This window comes from Corvus hawaiiensis, chromosome 4 (genome assembly GCF_020740725.1).
Source record: "Corvus hawaiiensis isolate bCorHaw1 chromosome 4, bCorHaw1.pri.cur, whole genome shotgun sequence".
In the NCBI taxonomy this organism is placed as follows: domain Eukaryota; kingdom Metazoa; phylum Chordata; class Aves; order Passeriformes; family Corvidae; genus Corvus; species Corvus hawaiiensis.
This window is the reverse complement of record NC_063216.1, coordinates 9,466,395-9,479,997: the sequence shown is the minus strand read 5'-3', so window position 1 is coordinate 9,479,997 and position 13,603 is coordinate 9,466,395.

Below are 13,603 nucleotides of genomic sequence, written 5' to 3'. Positions count from 1 at the left end.
CTTGCAAGTACCAGCGCCAAGCTTACAGCCTTGCAGGGAGCGAAGAGGCGGATAGGCGTCTCGCCCAGAAGAAGGTGCCAGGACCAAAAGATGGTCTTCCTTTCTGCTGCTCCTTGCCCGAATTGTGGTGCTGTGTTGAAAGTCTTGCCCAGCGAAAAGCTACTCCAGCAAGTGTTTCTCTCCAAACGCATTTCGCTGAGCGAGAGCTACACGGACAGTTTGCACTCGGTGAAACAGCAAGAAAATGCTTGTCCGTCGAGCTGAAGGAAAATCCCTGCACAGCACACTGTGGCTGCGTGCAGTGTTCACGCTGAAGAGCGGCAAAGCTCCAAGCCATGGCTGGGCTTCACTTCTGTCCAGAGCACAGAAGGCGAAGAACCAAGCAGCTGGGCACCGGGCTCATGTACTCAGGGGAGCCAATTTCAAATGTCCAGCCAAGAGCTGCTTCACAAGCACATGCAGCTGAGAATGCTCTGGCTGCTTCAGAAAGGAAGGCGCAGCCCTTGCACTCCTAGACACAAGCTGGCCAGCAGCAGGTTCCTAAACCTTCCGTGCTGCAGAGTGCATGCAGCTGGAGCACAGCCAGAAGGAGGCGTCCAGAAAGAAGGCGTTCTTCAAGTCCCCCCCTCCTCCAGGCAGCCTTGAAACTGAGCACAACAAACTGCGCCTCGGGGAGCTTCTTCTTTCCTCAGCTAGATGGACCGTCCCCTTCTTCACTCTCGCAGCTCCCTTGCCCACTTGCAGCAGCTGCTGCCAGAGAAAAAGGCTCCAGGGGTAACAGCCTCTGCTGGGCTGAACCTTCCCCTTGCCTCACGTCAAGCACCAGAAACTGTCCTCTGCACTCTGTTTTTGCCTTCTCCACCGCATCTACCACTGTCATCTCTGCATCTCCAAGCATGAAGCTAGCAGAATTGGTTCCAGGGAATACTGGAAGAGAAATAGGTAGCAGCACAAGTAGCCGCAGGTTGAACTTTCTGCTTCCGACTGCTAAAGTGAATCCGCAAACAAGCGAGTGCCACGCACGCTTCCTCTTGCAGCCTGGGCGATTCGCACAGCAGCCTGCTCCTCTGCCTTCGTTCTTATGCTCTTCGTAGCAGGTCGCGCTTTCGTTTAGCTGGAGACGAACAGTCGTCTGCTTCTCGCCCAGAGAGCACGGTGCTGGCAGCGAAAGCCTCCAGGCTGCTGCCTCTGCCCAAACACGCCTGGCCTCTGCACTTTCTCTCTCAGCGCTAGGTAGCAGCATATTCGGTCTGCGTGGTAGCCTGAATCTTAACGGAAAGCTTCTCAGCTAAGTCTCGCACAGAGAACAGTTTGAGGTCAACGAGCTTAGCCGGAGCTTACCCTCGACGCGTGCAAACCTGTATTTGCAGCACATCCTAGTGGTAGCCCTCTTTCCTTTCCAGCCTGCACAGCGCCGGCAGACGGCGGTGCTCTCTGCACCTGCCTTCTCCCTTGCAAGTACCAGCGCCAAGCTTACAGCCTTGCAGGGAGCGAAGAGGCGGATAGGCGTGTCGCCCAGAAGAAGGTGCCAGGACCAAAAGATGGTCTTCCTTTCTCCTGCTCCTTGCCCGAATTGTGGTGCTGTGTTGAAAGTCTTGCCCAGCGAAAAGCTACTCCAGCAAGTGTTTCTCTCCAAACGCATTTCGCTGAGCGAGAGCTACACGGACAGTTTGCACTCGGTGAAACAGCAAGAAAATGCTTGTCCGTCGAGCTGAAGGAAAATCCCTGCACAGCACACTGTGGCTGCGTGCAGTGTTCCCGCTGAAGAGCGGCAAAGCTCCAAGCCATGGCTGGGCTTCACTTCTGTCCAGAGCACAGAAGGCGAAGAACCAAGCAGCTGGGCACCGGGCTCATGTACTCAGGGGAGCCAATTTCAAATGTCCAGCCAAGAGCTGCTTCACAAGCACATGCAGCTGAGAATGCTCTGGCTGCTTCAGAAAGGAAGGCGCAGCCCTTGCACTCCTGGACACAAGCTGGCCAGCAGCACGTTCCTAAACCTTCCGTGCTGCAGAGTGCATGCAGCTGGAGCACAGCCAGAAGGAGGCGTCCAGAAAGAAGGCGTTCTTCAAGCCCCCCCCTCCTCCAGGCAGCCTTGAAACTGAGCACAACAAACTGCGCCTCGGGGAGCTTCTTCTTTCCTCAGCTAGATGGACCGTCCCCTTCTTCACTCTCGCAGCTCCCTTGCCCACTTGCAGCAGCTGCTGCCAAAGAAAAAGGCTCCAGGGGTAACAGCCTCTGCTGGGCTGAACCTTCCCCTTGCCTCACGTCAAGCACCAGAAACTGTCCTCTGCACTCTGTTTTTCCCTTCTCCACCGCATCTACCACTGTCATCTCTGCATCGCCAAGCATGAAGCTAGCAGAATTGGTTCCAGGGAATACTGGAAGAGAAATAGGTAGCAGCACAAGTAGCCGCAGGTTGAACTTTCTGCTTCCGACTGCTAAAGTGAATCCGCAAACAAGCGAGTGCCACGCACGCTTCCTCTTGCAGCCTGGGCGATTCGCACAGCAGCCTGCTGCTCTGCCTTCGTTCTTATGCTCTTCGTAGCAGGTCGCGCTTTCGTTTAGCTGGAGACGAACAGTCGTCTGCTTCTCGCCCAGAGAGCACGGTGCTGGCAGCGAAAGCCTCCAGGCTGCTGCCTCTGCCCAAACACGCCTGGCCTCTGCACTTTCTCTCTCAGCGCTAGGTAGCAGCACATTCGGTCTGCGTGGTAGCCTGAATCTTAACGGAAAGCTTCTCAGCTAAGTCTCGCACAGAGAACAGTTTGAGGTCAACGAGCTTAGCCGGAGCTTACACTCGACGCGTGCAAACCTGTATTTGCAGCACATCCTAGTGGTAGCCCTCTTTCCTTTCCAGCCTGCACAGCGCCGGCAGACGGCGGTGCTCTCTGCACCTGCCTTCTCCCTTGCAAGTACCAGCGCCAAGCTTACAGCCTTGCAGGGAGCGAAGAGGCGGATAGGCGTCTCGCCCAGAAGAAGGTGCCAGGACCAAAAGATGGTCTTCCTTTCTGCTGCTCCTTGCCCGAATTGTGGTGCTGTGTTGAAAGTCTTGCCCAGCGAAAAGCTACTCCAGCAAGTGTTTCTCTCCAAACGCATTTCGCTGAGCGAGAGCTACACGGACAGTTTGCACTCGGTGAAACAGCAAGAAAATGCTTGTCCGTCGAGCTGAAGGAAAATCCCTGCACAGCACACTGTGGCTGCGTGCAGTGTTCACGCTGAAGAGCGGCAAAGCTCCAAGCCATGGCTGGGCTTCACTTCTGTCCAGAGCACAGAAGGCGAAGAACCAAGCAGCTGGGCACCGGGCTCATGTACTCAGGGGAGCCAATTTCAAATGTCCAGCCAAGAGCTGCTTCACAAGCACATGCAGCTGAGAATGCTCTGGCTGCTTCAGAAAGGAAGGCGCAGCCCTTGCACTCCTAGACACAAGCTGGCCAGCAGCAGGTTCCTAAACCTTCCGTGCTGCAGAGTGCATGCAGCTGGAGCACAGCCAGAAGGAGGCGTCCAGAAAGAAGGCGTTCTTCAAGCCCCCCCCTCCTCCAGGCAGCCTTGAAACTGAGCACAACAAACTGCGCCTCGGGGAGCTTCTTCTTTCCTCAGCTAGATGGACCGTCCCCTTCTTCACTCTCGCAGCTCCCTTGCCCACTTGCAGCAGCTGCTGCCAAAGAAAAAGGCTCCAGAAGTCAAAGCCTCTGCTGGGCTGAACCTTCCCCTTGCCTCACGTCAAGCACCAGAAACTGTCCTCTGCACTCTGTTTTTCCCTTCTCCACCGCATCTACCACTGTCATCTCTGCATCTCCAAGCATGAAGCTAGCAGAATTGGTTCCAGGGAATACTGGAAGAGAAATAGGTAGCAGCACAAGTAGCCGCAGGTTGAACTTTCTGCTTCCGACTGCTAAAGTGAATCCGCAAACAAGCGAGTGCCACGCACGCTTCCTCTTGCAGCCTGGGCGATTCGCACAGCAGCCTGCTGCTCTGCCTTCGTTCTTATGCTCTTCGTAGCAGGTCGCGCTTTCGTTTAGCTGGAGACGAACAGTCGTCTGCTTCTCGCCCAGAGAGCACGGTGCTGGCAGCGAAAGCCTCCAGGCTGCTGCCTCTGCCCAAACACGCCTGGCCTCTGCACTTTCTCTCTCAGCGCTAGGTAGCAGCACATTCGGTCTGCGTGGTAGCCTGAATCTTAACGGAAAGCTTCTCAGCTAAGTCTCGCACAGAGAACAGTTTGAGGTCAACGAGCTTAGCCGGAGCTTACCCTCGACGCGTGCAAACCTGTATTTGCAGCACATCCTAGTGGTAGCCCTCTTTCCTTTCCAGCCTGCACAGCGCCGGCAGACGGCGGTGCTCTCTGCACCTGCCTTCTCCCTTGCAAGTACCAGCGCCAAGCTTACAGCCTTGCAGGGAGCGAAGAGGCGGATAGGCGTCTCGCCCAGAAGAAGGTGCCAGGACCAAAAGATGGTCTTCCTTTCTGCTGCTCCTTGCCCGAATTGTGGTGCTGTGTTGAAAGTCTTGCCCAGCGAAAAGCTACTCCAGCAAGTGTTTCTCTCCAAACGCATTTCGCTGAGCGAGAGCTACACGGACAGTTTGCACTCGGTGAAACAGCAAGAAAATGCTTGTCCGTCGAGCTGAAGGAAAATCCCTGCACAGCACACTGTGGCTGCGTGCAGTGTTCCCGCTGAAGAGCGGCAAAGCTCCAAGCCATGGCTGGGCTTCACTTCTGTCCAGAGCACAGAAGGCGAAGAACCAAGCAGCTGGGCACCGGGCTCATGTACTCAGGGGAGCCAATTTCAAATGTCCAGCCAAGAGCTGCTTCACAAGCACATGCAGCTGAGAATGCTCTGGCTGCTTCAGAAAGGAAGGCGCAGCCCTTGCACTCCTGGACACAAGCTGGCCAGCAGCACGTTCCTAAACCTTCCGTGCTGCAGAGTGCATGCAGCTGGAGCACAGCCAGAAGGAGGCGTCCAGAAAGAAGGCGTTCTTCAAGCCCCCCCCTCCTCCAGGCAGCCTTGAAACTGAGCACAACAAACTGCGCCTCGGGGAGCTTCTTCTTTCCTCAGCTAGATGGACCGTCCCCTTCTTCACTCTCGCAGCTCCCTTGCCCACTTGCAGCAGCTGCTGCCAAAGAAAAAGGCTCCAGAAGTCAAAGCCTCTGCTGGGCTGAACCTTCCCCTTGCCTCACGTCAAGCACCAGAAACTGTCCTCTGCACTCTGTTTTTCCCTTCTCCACCGCATCTACCACTGTCATCTCTGCATCTCCAAGCATGAAGCTAGCAGAATTGGTTCCAGGGAATACTGGAAGAGAAATAGGTAGCAGCACAAGTAGCCGCAGGTTGAACTTTCTGCTTCCGACTGCTAAAGTGAATCCGCAAACAAGCGAGTGCCACGCACGCTTCCTCTTGCAGCCTGGGCGATTCGCACAGCAGCCTGCTGCTCTGCCTTCGTTCTTATGCTCTTCGTAGCAGGTCGCGCTTTCGTTTAGCTGGAGACGAACAGTCGTCTGCTTCTCGCCCAGAGAGCACGGTGCTGGCAGCGAAAGCCTCCAGGCTGCTGCCTCTGCCCAAACACGCCTGGCCTCTGCACTTTCTCTCTCAGCGCTAGGTAGCAGCACATTCGGTCTGCGTGGTAGCCTGAATCTTAACGGAAAGCTTCTCAGCTAAGTCTCGCACAGAGAACAGTTTGAGGTCAACGAGCTTAGCCGGAGCTTACCCTCGACGCGTGGAAACCTGTATTTGCAGCACATCCTAGTGGTAGCCCTCTTTCCTTTCCAGCCTGCACAGCGCCGGCAGACGGCGGTGCTCTCTGCACCTGCCTTCTCCCTTGCAAGTACCAGCGCCAAGCTTACAGCCTTGCAGGGAGCGAAGAGGCGGATAGGCGTGTCGCCCAGAAGAAGGTGCCAGGACCAAAAGATGGTCTTCCTTTCTGCTGCTCCTTGCCCGAATTGTGGTGCTGTGTTGAAAGTCTTGCCCAGCGAAAAGCTACTCCAGCAAGTGTTTCTCGCCTGACGCATTTCGCTGAGCGAGAGCTACACGGACAGTTTGCACTCGGTGAAACAGCAAGAAAATGCTTGTCCGTCGAGCTGAAGGAAAATCCCTGCACAGCACACTGTGGCTGCGTGCAGTGTTCACGCTGAAGAGCGGCAAAGCTCCAAGCCATGGCTGGGCTTCACTTCTGTCCAGAGCACAGAAGGCGAAGAACCAAGCAGCTGGGCACCGGGCTCATGTACTCAGGGGAGCCAATTTCAAATGTCCAGCCAAGAGCTGCTTCACAAGCACATGCAGCTGAGAATGCTCTGGCTGCTTCAGAAAGGAAGGCGCAGCCCTTGCACTCCTGGACACAAGCTGGCCAGCAGCACGTTCCTAAACCTTCCGTGCTGCAGAGTGCATGCAGCTGGAGCACAGCCAGAAGGAGGCGTCCAGAAAGAAGGCGTTCTTCAAGTCCCCCCCTCCTCCAGGCAGCCTTGAAACTGAGCACAACAAACTGCGCCTCGGGGAGCTTCTTTCCTCAGCTAGATGGACCGTCCCCTTCTTCACTCTCGCAGCTCCCTTGCCCACTTGCAGCAGCTGCTGCCAAAGAAAAAGGCTCCAGGGGTAACAGCCTCTGCTGGGCTGAACCTTCCCCTTGCCTCACGTCAAGCACCAGAAACTGTCCTCTGCACTCTGTTTTTCCCTTCTCCACCGCATCTACCACTGTCATCTCTGCATCGCCAAGCATGAAGCTAGCAGAATTGGTTCCAGGGAATACTGGAAGAGAAATAGGTAGCAGCACAAGTAGCCGCAGGTTGAACTTTCTGCTTCCGACTGCTAAAGTGAATCCGCAAACAAGCGAGTGCCACGCACGCTTCCTCTTGCAGCCTGGGCGATTCGCACAGCAGCCTGCTGCTCTGCCTTCGTTCTTATGCTCTTCGTAGCAGGTCGCGCTTTCGTTTAGCTGGAGACGAACAGTCGTCTGCTTCTCGCCCAGAGAGCACAGTGCTGGCAGCGAAAGCCTCCAGGCTGCTGCCTCTGCCCAAACACGCCTGGCCTCTGCACTTTCTCTCTCAGCGCTAGGTAGCAGCATATTCGGTCTGCGTGGTAGCCTGAATCTTAACGGAAAGCTTCTCAGCTAAGTCTCGCACAGAGAACAGTTTGAGGTCAACGAGCTTAGCCGGAGCTTACCCTCGACGCGTGCAAACCTGTATTTGCAGCACATCCTAGTGGTAGCCCTCTTTCCTTTCCAGCCTGCACAGCGCCGGCAGACGGCGGTGCTCTCTGCACCTGCCTTCTCCCTTGCAAGTACCAGCGCCAAGCTTACAGCCTTGCAGGGAGCGAAGAGGCGGATAGGCGTGTCGCCCAGAAGAAGGTGCCAGGACCAAAAGATGGTCTTCCTTTCTCCTGCTCCTTGCCCGAATTGTGGTGCTGTGTTGAAAGTCTTGCCCAGCGAAAAGCTACTCCAGCAAGTGTTTCTCTCCAAACGCATTTCGCTGAGCGAGAGCTACACGGACAGTTTGCACTCGGTGAAACAGCAAGAAAATGCTTGTCCGTCGAGCTGAAGGAAAATCCCTGCACAGCACACTGTGGCTGCGTGCAGTGTTCCCGCTGAAGAGCGGCAAAGCTCCAAGCCATGGCTGGGCTTCACTTCTGTCCAGAGCACAGAAGGCGAAGAACCAAGCAGCTGGGCACCGGGCTCATGTACTCAGGGGAGCCAATTTCAAATGTCCAGCCAAGAGCTGCTTCACAAGCACATGCAGCTGAGAATGCTCTGGCTGCTTCAGAAAGGAAGGCGCAGCCCTTGCACTCCTGGACACAAGCTGGCCAGCAGCACGTTCCTAAACCTTCCGTGCTGCAGAGTGCATGCAGCTGGAGCACAGCCAGAAGGAGGCGTCCAGAAAGAAGGCGTTCTTCAAGTCCCCCCCTCCTCCAGGCAGCCTTGAAACTGAGCACAACAAACTGCGCCTCGGGGAGCTTCTTCTTTCCTCAGCTAGATGGACCGTCCCCTTCTTCACTCTCGCAGCTCCCTTGCCCACTTGCAGCAGCTGCTGCCAAAGAAAAAGGCTCCAGAAGTCAAAGCCTCTGCTGGGCTGAACCTTCCCCTTGCCTCACGTCAAGCACCAGAAACTGTCCTCTGCACTCTGTTTTTCCCTTCTCCACCGCATCTACCACTGTCATCTCTGCATCGCCAAGCATGAAGCTAGCAGAATTGGTTCCAGGGAATACTGGAAGAGAAATAGGTAGCAGCACAAGTAGCCGCAGGTTGAACTTTCTGCTTCCGACTGCTAAAGTGAATCCGCAAACAAGCGAGTGCCACGCACGCTTCCTCTTGCAGCCTGGGCGATTCGCACAGCAGCCTGCTGCTCTGCCTTCGTTCTTATGCTCTTCGTAGCAGGTCGCGCTTTCGTTTAGCTGGAGACGAACAGTCGTCTGCTTCTCGCCCAGAGAGCACGGTGCTGGCAGCGAAAGCCTCCAGGCTGCTGCCTCTGCCCAAACACGCCTGGCCTCTGCACTTTCTCTCTCAGCGCTAGGTAGCAGCACATTCGGTCTGCGTGGTAGCCTGAATCTTAACGGAAAGCTTCTCAGCTAAGTCTCGCACAGAGAACAGTTTGAGGTCAACGAGCTTAGCCGGAGCTTACCCTCGACGCGTGGAAACTTGTATTTGCAGCACATCCTAGTGGTAGCCCTCTTTCCTTTCCAGCCTGCACAGCGCCGGCAGACGGCGGTGCTCTCTGCACCTGCCTTCTCCCTTGCAAGTACCAGCGCCAAGCTTACAGCCTTGCAGGGAGCGAAGAGGCGGATAGGCGTGTCGCCCAGAAGAAGGTGCCAGGACCAAAAGATGGTCTTCCTTTCTGCTGCTCCTTGCCCGAATTGTGGTGCTGTGTTGAAAGTCTTGCCCAGCGAAAAGCTACTCCAGCAAGTGTTTCTCTCCAAACGCATTTCGCTGAGCGAGAGCTACACGGACAGTTTGCACTCGGTGAAACAGCAAGAAAATGCTTGTCCGTCGAGCTGAAGGAAAATCCCTGCACAGCACACTGTGGCTGCGTGCAGTGTTCCCGCTGAAGAGCGGCAAAGCTCCAAGCCATGGCTGGGCTTCACTTCTGTCCAGAGCACAGAAGGCGAAGAACCAAGCAGCTGGGCACCGGGCTCATGTACTCAGGGGAGCCAATTTCAAATGTCCAGCCAAGAGCTGCTTCACAAGCACATGCAGCTGAGAATGCTCTGGCTGCTTCAGAAAGGAAGGCGCAGCCCTTGCACTCCTGGACACAAGCTGGCCAGCAGCACGTTCCTAAACCTTCCGTGCTGCAGAGTGCATGCAGCTGGAGCACAGCCAGAAGGAGGCGTCCAGAAAGAAGGCGTTCTTCAAGTCCCCCCCTCCTCCAGGCAGCCTTGAAACTGAGCACAACAAACTGCGCCTCGGGGAGCTTCTTCTTTCCTCAGCTAGATGGACCGTCCCCTTCTTCACTCTCGCAGCTCCCTTGCCCACTTGCAGCAGCTGCTGCCAAAGAAAAAGGCTCCAGAAGTCAAAGCCTCTGCTGGGCTGAACCTTCCCCTTGCCTCACGTCAAGCACCAGAAACTGTCCTCTGCACTCTGTTTTTCCCTTCTCCACCGCATCTACCACTGTCATCTCTGCATCGCCAAGCATGAAGCTAGCAGAATTGGTTCCAGGGAATACTGGAAGAGAAATAGGTAGCAGCACAAGTAGCCGCAGGTTGAACTTTCTGCTTCCGACTGCTAAAGTGAATCCGCAAACAAGCGAGTGCCACGCACGCTTCCTCTTGCAGCCTGGGCGATTCGCACAGCAGCCTGCTGCTCTGCCTTCGTTCTTATGCTCTTCGTAGCAGGTCGCGCTTTCGTTTAGCTGGAGACGAACAGTCGTCTGCTTCTCGCCCAGAGAGCACGGTGCTGGCAGCGAAAGCCTCCAGGCTGCTGCCTCTGCCCAAACACGCCTGGCCTCTGCACTTTCTCTCTCAGCGCTAGGTAGCAGCACATTCGGTCTGCGTGGTAGCCTGAATCTTAACGGAAAGCTTCTCAGCTAAGTCTCGCACAGAGAACAGTTTGAGGTCAACGAGCTTAGCCGGAGCTTACCCTCGACGCGTGCAAACCTGTATTTGCAGCACATCCTAGTGTTAGCCCTCTTTCCTTTCCAGCCTGCACAGCGCCGGCAGACGGCGGTGCTCTCTGCACCTGCCTTCTCCCTTGCAAGTACCAGCGCCAAGCTTACAGCCTTGCAGGGAGCGAAGAGGCGGATAGGCGTCTCGCCCAGAAGAAGGTGCCAGGACCAAAAGATGGTCTTCCTTTCTCCTGCTCCTTGCCCGAATTGTGGTGCTGTGTTGAAAGTCTTGCCCAGCGAAAAGCTACTCCAGCAAGTGTTTCTCTCCAAACGCATTTCGCTGAGCGAGAGCTACACGGACAGTTTGCACTCGGTGAAACAGCAAGAAAATGCTTGTCCGTCGAGCTGAAGGAAAATCCCTGCACAGCACACTGTGGCTGCGTGCAGTGTTCACGCTGAAGAGCGGCAAAGCTCCAAGCCATGGCTGGGCTTCACTTCTGTCCAGAGCACAGAAGGCGAAGAACCAAGCAGCTGGGCACCGGGCTCATGTACTCAGGGGAGCCAATTTCAAATGTCCAGCCAAGAGCTGCTTCACAAGCACATGCAGCTGAGAATGCTCTGGCTGCTTCAGAAAGGAAGGCGCAGCCCTTGCACTCCTGGACACAAGCTGGCCAGCAGCACGTTCCTAAACCTTCCGTGCTGCAGAGTGCATGCAGCTGGAGCACAGCCAGAAGGAGGCGTCCAGAAAGAAGGCGTTCTTCAAGTCCCCCCCTCCTCCAGGCAGCCTTGAAACTGAGCACAACAAACTGCGCCTCGGGGAGCTTCTTCTTTCCTCAGCTAGATGGACCGTCCCCTTCTTCACTCTCGCAGCTCCCTTGCCCACTTGCAGCAGCTGCTGCCAAAGAAAAAGGCTCCAGAAGTCAAAGCCTCTGCTGGGCTGAACCTTCCCCTTGCCTCACGTCAAGCACCAGAAACTGTCCTCTGCACTCTGTTTTTCCCTTCTCCACCGCATCTACCACTGTCATCTCTGCATCGCCAAGCATGAAGCTAGCAGAATTGGTTCCAGGGAATACTGGAAGAGAAATAGGTAGCAGCACAAGTAGCCGCAGGTTGAACTTTCTGCTTCCGACTGCTAAAGTGAATCTGCAAACAAGCGAGTGCCACGCACGCTTCCTCTTGCAGCCTGGGCGATTCGCACAGCAGCCTGCTGCTCTGCCTTCGTTCTTATGCTCTTCGTAGCAGGTCGCGCTTTCGTTTAGCTGGAGACGAACAGTCGTCTGCTTCTCGCCCAGAGAGCACGGTGCTGGCAGCGAAAGCCTCCAGGCTGCTGCCTCTGCCCAAACACGCCTGGCCTCTGCACTTTCTCTCTCAGCGCTAGGTAGCAGCATATTCGGTCTGCGTGGTAGCCTGAATCTTAACGGAAAGCTTCTCAGCTAAGTCTCGCACAGAGAACAGTTTGAGGTCAACGAGCTTAGCCGGAGCTTACCCTCGACGCGTGCAAACCTGTATTTGCAGCACATCCTAGTGGTAGCCCTCTTTCCTTTCCAGCCTGCACAGCGCCGGCAGACGGCGGTGCTCTCTGCACCTGCCTTCTCCCTTGCAAGTACCAGCGCCAAGCTTACAGCCTTGCAGGGAGCGAAGAGGCGGATAGGCGTCTCGCCCAGAAGAAGGTGCCAGGACCAAAAGATGGTCTTCCTTTCTGCTGCTCCTTGCCCGAATTGTGGTGCTGTGTTGAAAGTCTTGCCCAGCGAAAAGCTACTCCAGCAAGTGTTTCTCTCCAAACGCATTTCGCTGAGCGAGAGCTACACGGACAGTTTGCACTCGGTGAAACAGCAAGAAAATGCTTGTCCGTCGAGCTGAAGGAAAATCCCTGCACAGCACACTGTGGCTGCGTGCAGTGTTCACGCTGAAGAGCGGCAAAGCTCCAAGCCATGGCTGGGCTTCACTTCTGTCCAGAGCACAGAAGGCGAAGAACCAAGCAGCTGGGCACCGGGCTCATGTACTCAGGGGAGCCAATTTCAAATGTCCAGCCAAGAGCTGCTTCACAAGCACATGCAGCTGAGAATGCTCTGGCTGCTTCAGAAAGGAAGGCGCAGCCCTTGCACTCCTGGACACAAGCTGGCCAGCAGCAGGTTCCTAAACCTTCCGTGCTGCAGAGTGCATGCAGCTGGAGCACAGCCAGAAGGAGGCGTCCAGAAAGAAGGCGTTCTTCAAGTCCCCCCCTCCTCCAGGCAGCCTTGAAACTGAGCACAACAAACTGCGCCTCGGGGAGCTTCTTCTTTCCTCAGCTAGATGGACCGTCCCCTTCTTCACTCTCGCAGCTCCCTTGCCCACTTGCAGCAGCTGCTGCCAAAGAAAAAGGCTCCAGAAGTCAAAGCCTCTGCTGGGCTGAACCTTCCCCTTGCCTCACGTCAAGCACCAGAAACTGTCCTCTGCACTCTGTTTTTCCCTTCTCCACCGCATCTACCACTGTCATCTCTGCATCGCCAAGCATGAAGCTAGCAGAATTGGTTCCAGGGAATACTGGAAGAGAAATAGGTAGCAGCACAAGTAGCCGCAGGTTGAACTTTCTGCTTCCGACTGCTAAAGTGAATCCGCAAGCAAGCGAGTGCCACGCACGCTTCCTCTTGCAGCCTGGGCGATTCGCACAGCAGCCTGCTGCTCTGCCTTCGTTCTTATGCTCTTCGTAGCAGGTCGCGCTTTCGTTTAGCTGGAGACGAACAGTCGTCTGCTTCTCGCCCAGAGAGCACGGTGCTGGCAGCGAAAGCCTCCAGGCTGCTGCCTCTGCCCAAACACGCCTGGCCTCTGCACTTTCTCTCTCAGCGCTAGGTAGCAGCATATTCGGTCTGCGTGGTAGCCTGAATCTTAACGGAAAGCTTCTCAGCTAAGTCTCGCACAGAGAACAGTTTGAGGTCAACGAGCTTAGCCGGAGCTTACCCTCGACGCGTGCAAACCTGTATTTGCAGCACATCCTAGTGGTAGCCCTCTTTCCTTTCCAGCCTGCACAGCGCCGGCAGACGGCGGTGCTCTCTGCACCTGCCTTCTCCCTTGCAAGTACCAGCGCCAAGCTTACAGCCTTGCAGGGAGCGAAGAGGCGGATAGGCGTCTCGCCCAGAAGAAGGTGCCAGGACCAAAAGATGGTCTTCCTTTCTGCTGCTCCTTGCCCGAATTGTGGTGCTGTGTTGAAAGTCTTGCCCAGCGAAAAGCTACTCCAGCAAGTGTTTCTCTCCAAACGCATTTCGCTGAGCGAGAGCTACACGGACAGTTTGCACTCGGTGAAACAGCAAGAAAATGCTTGTCCGTCGAGCTGAAGGAAAATCCCTGCACAGCACACTGTGGCTGCGTGCAGTGTTCACGCTGAAGAGCGGCAAAGCTCCAAGCCATGGCTGGGCTTCACTTCTGTCCAGAGCACAGAAGGCGAAGAACCAAGCAGCTGGGCACCGGGCTCATGTACTCAGGGGAGCCAATTTCAAATGTCCAGCCAAGAGCTGCTTCACAAGCACATGCAGCTGAGAATGCTCTGGCTGCTTCAGAAAGGAAGGCGCAGCCCTTGCACTCCTGGACACAAGCTGGCCAGCAGCACGTTCCTAAACC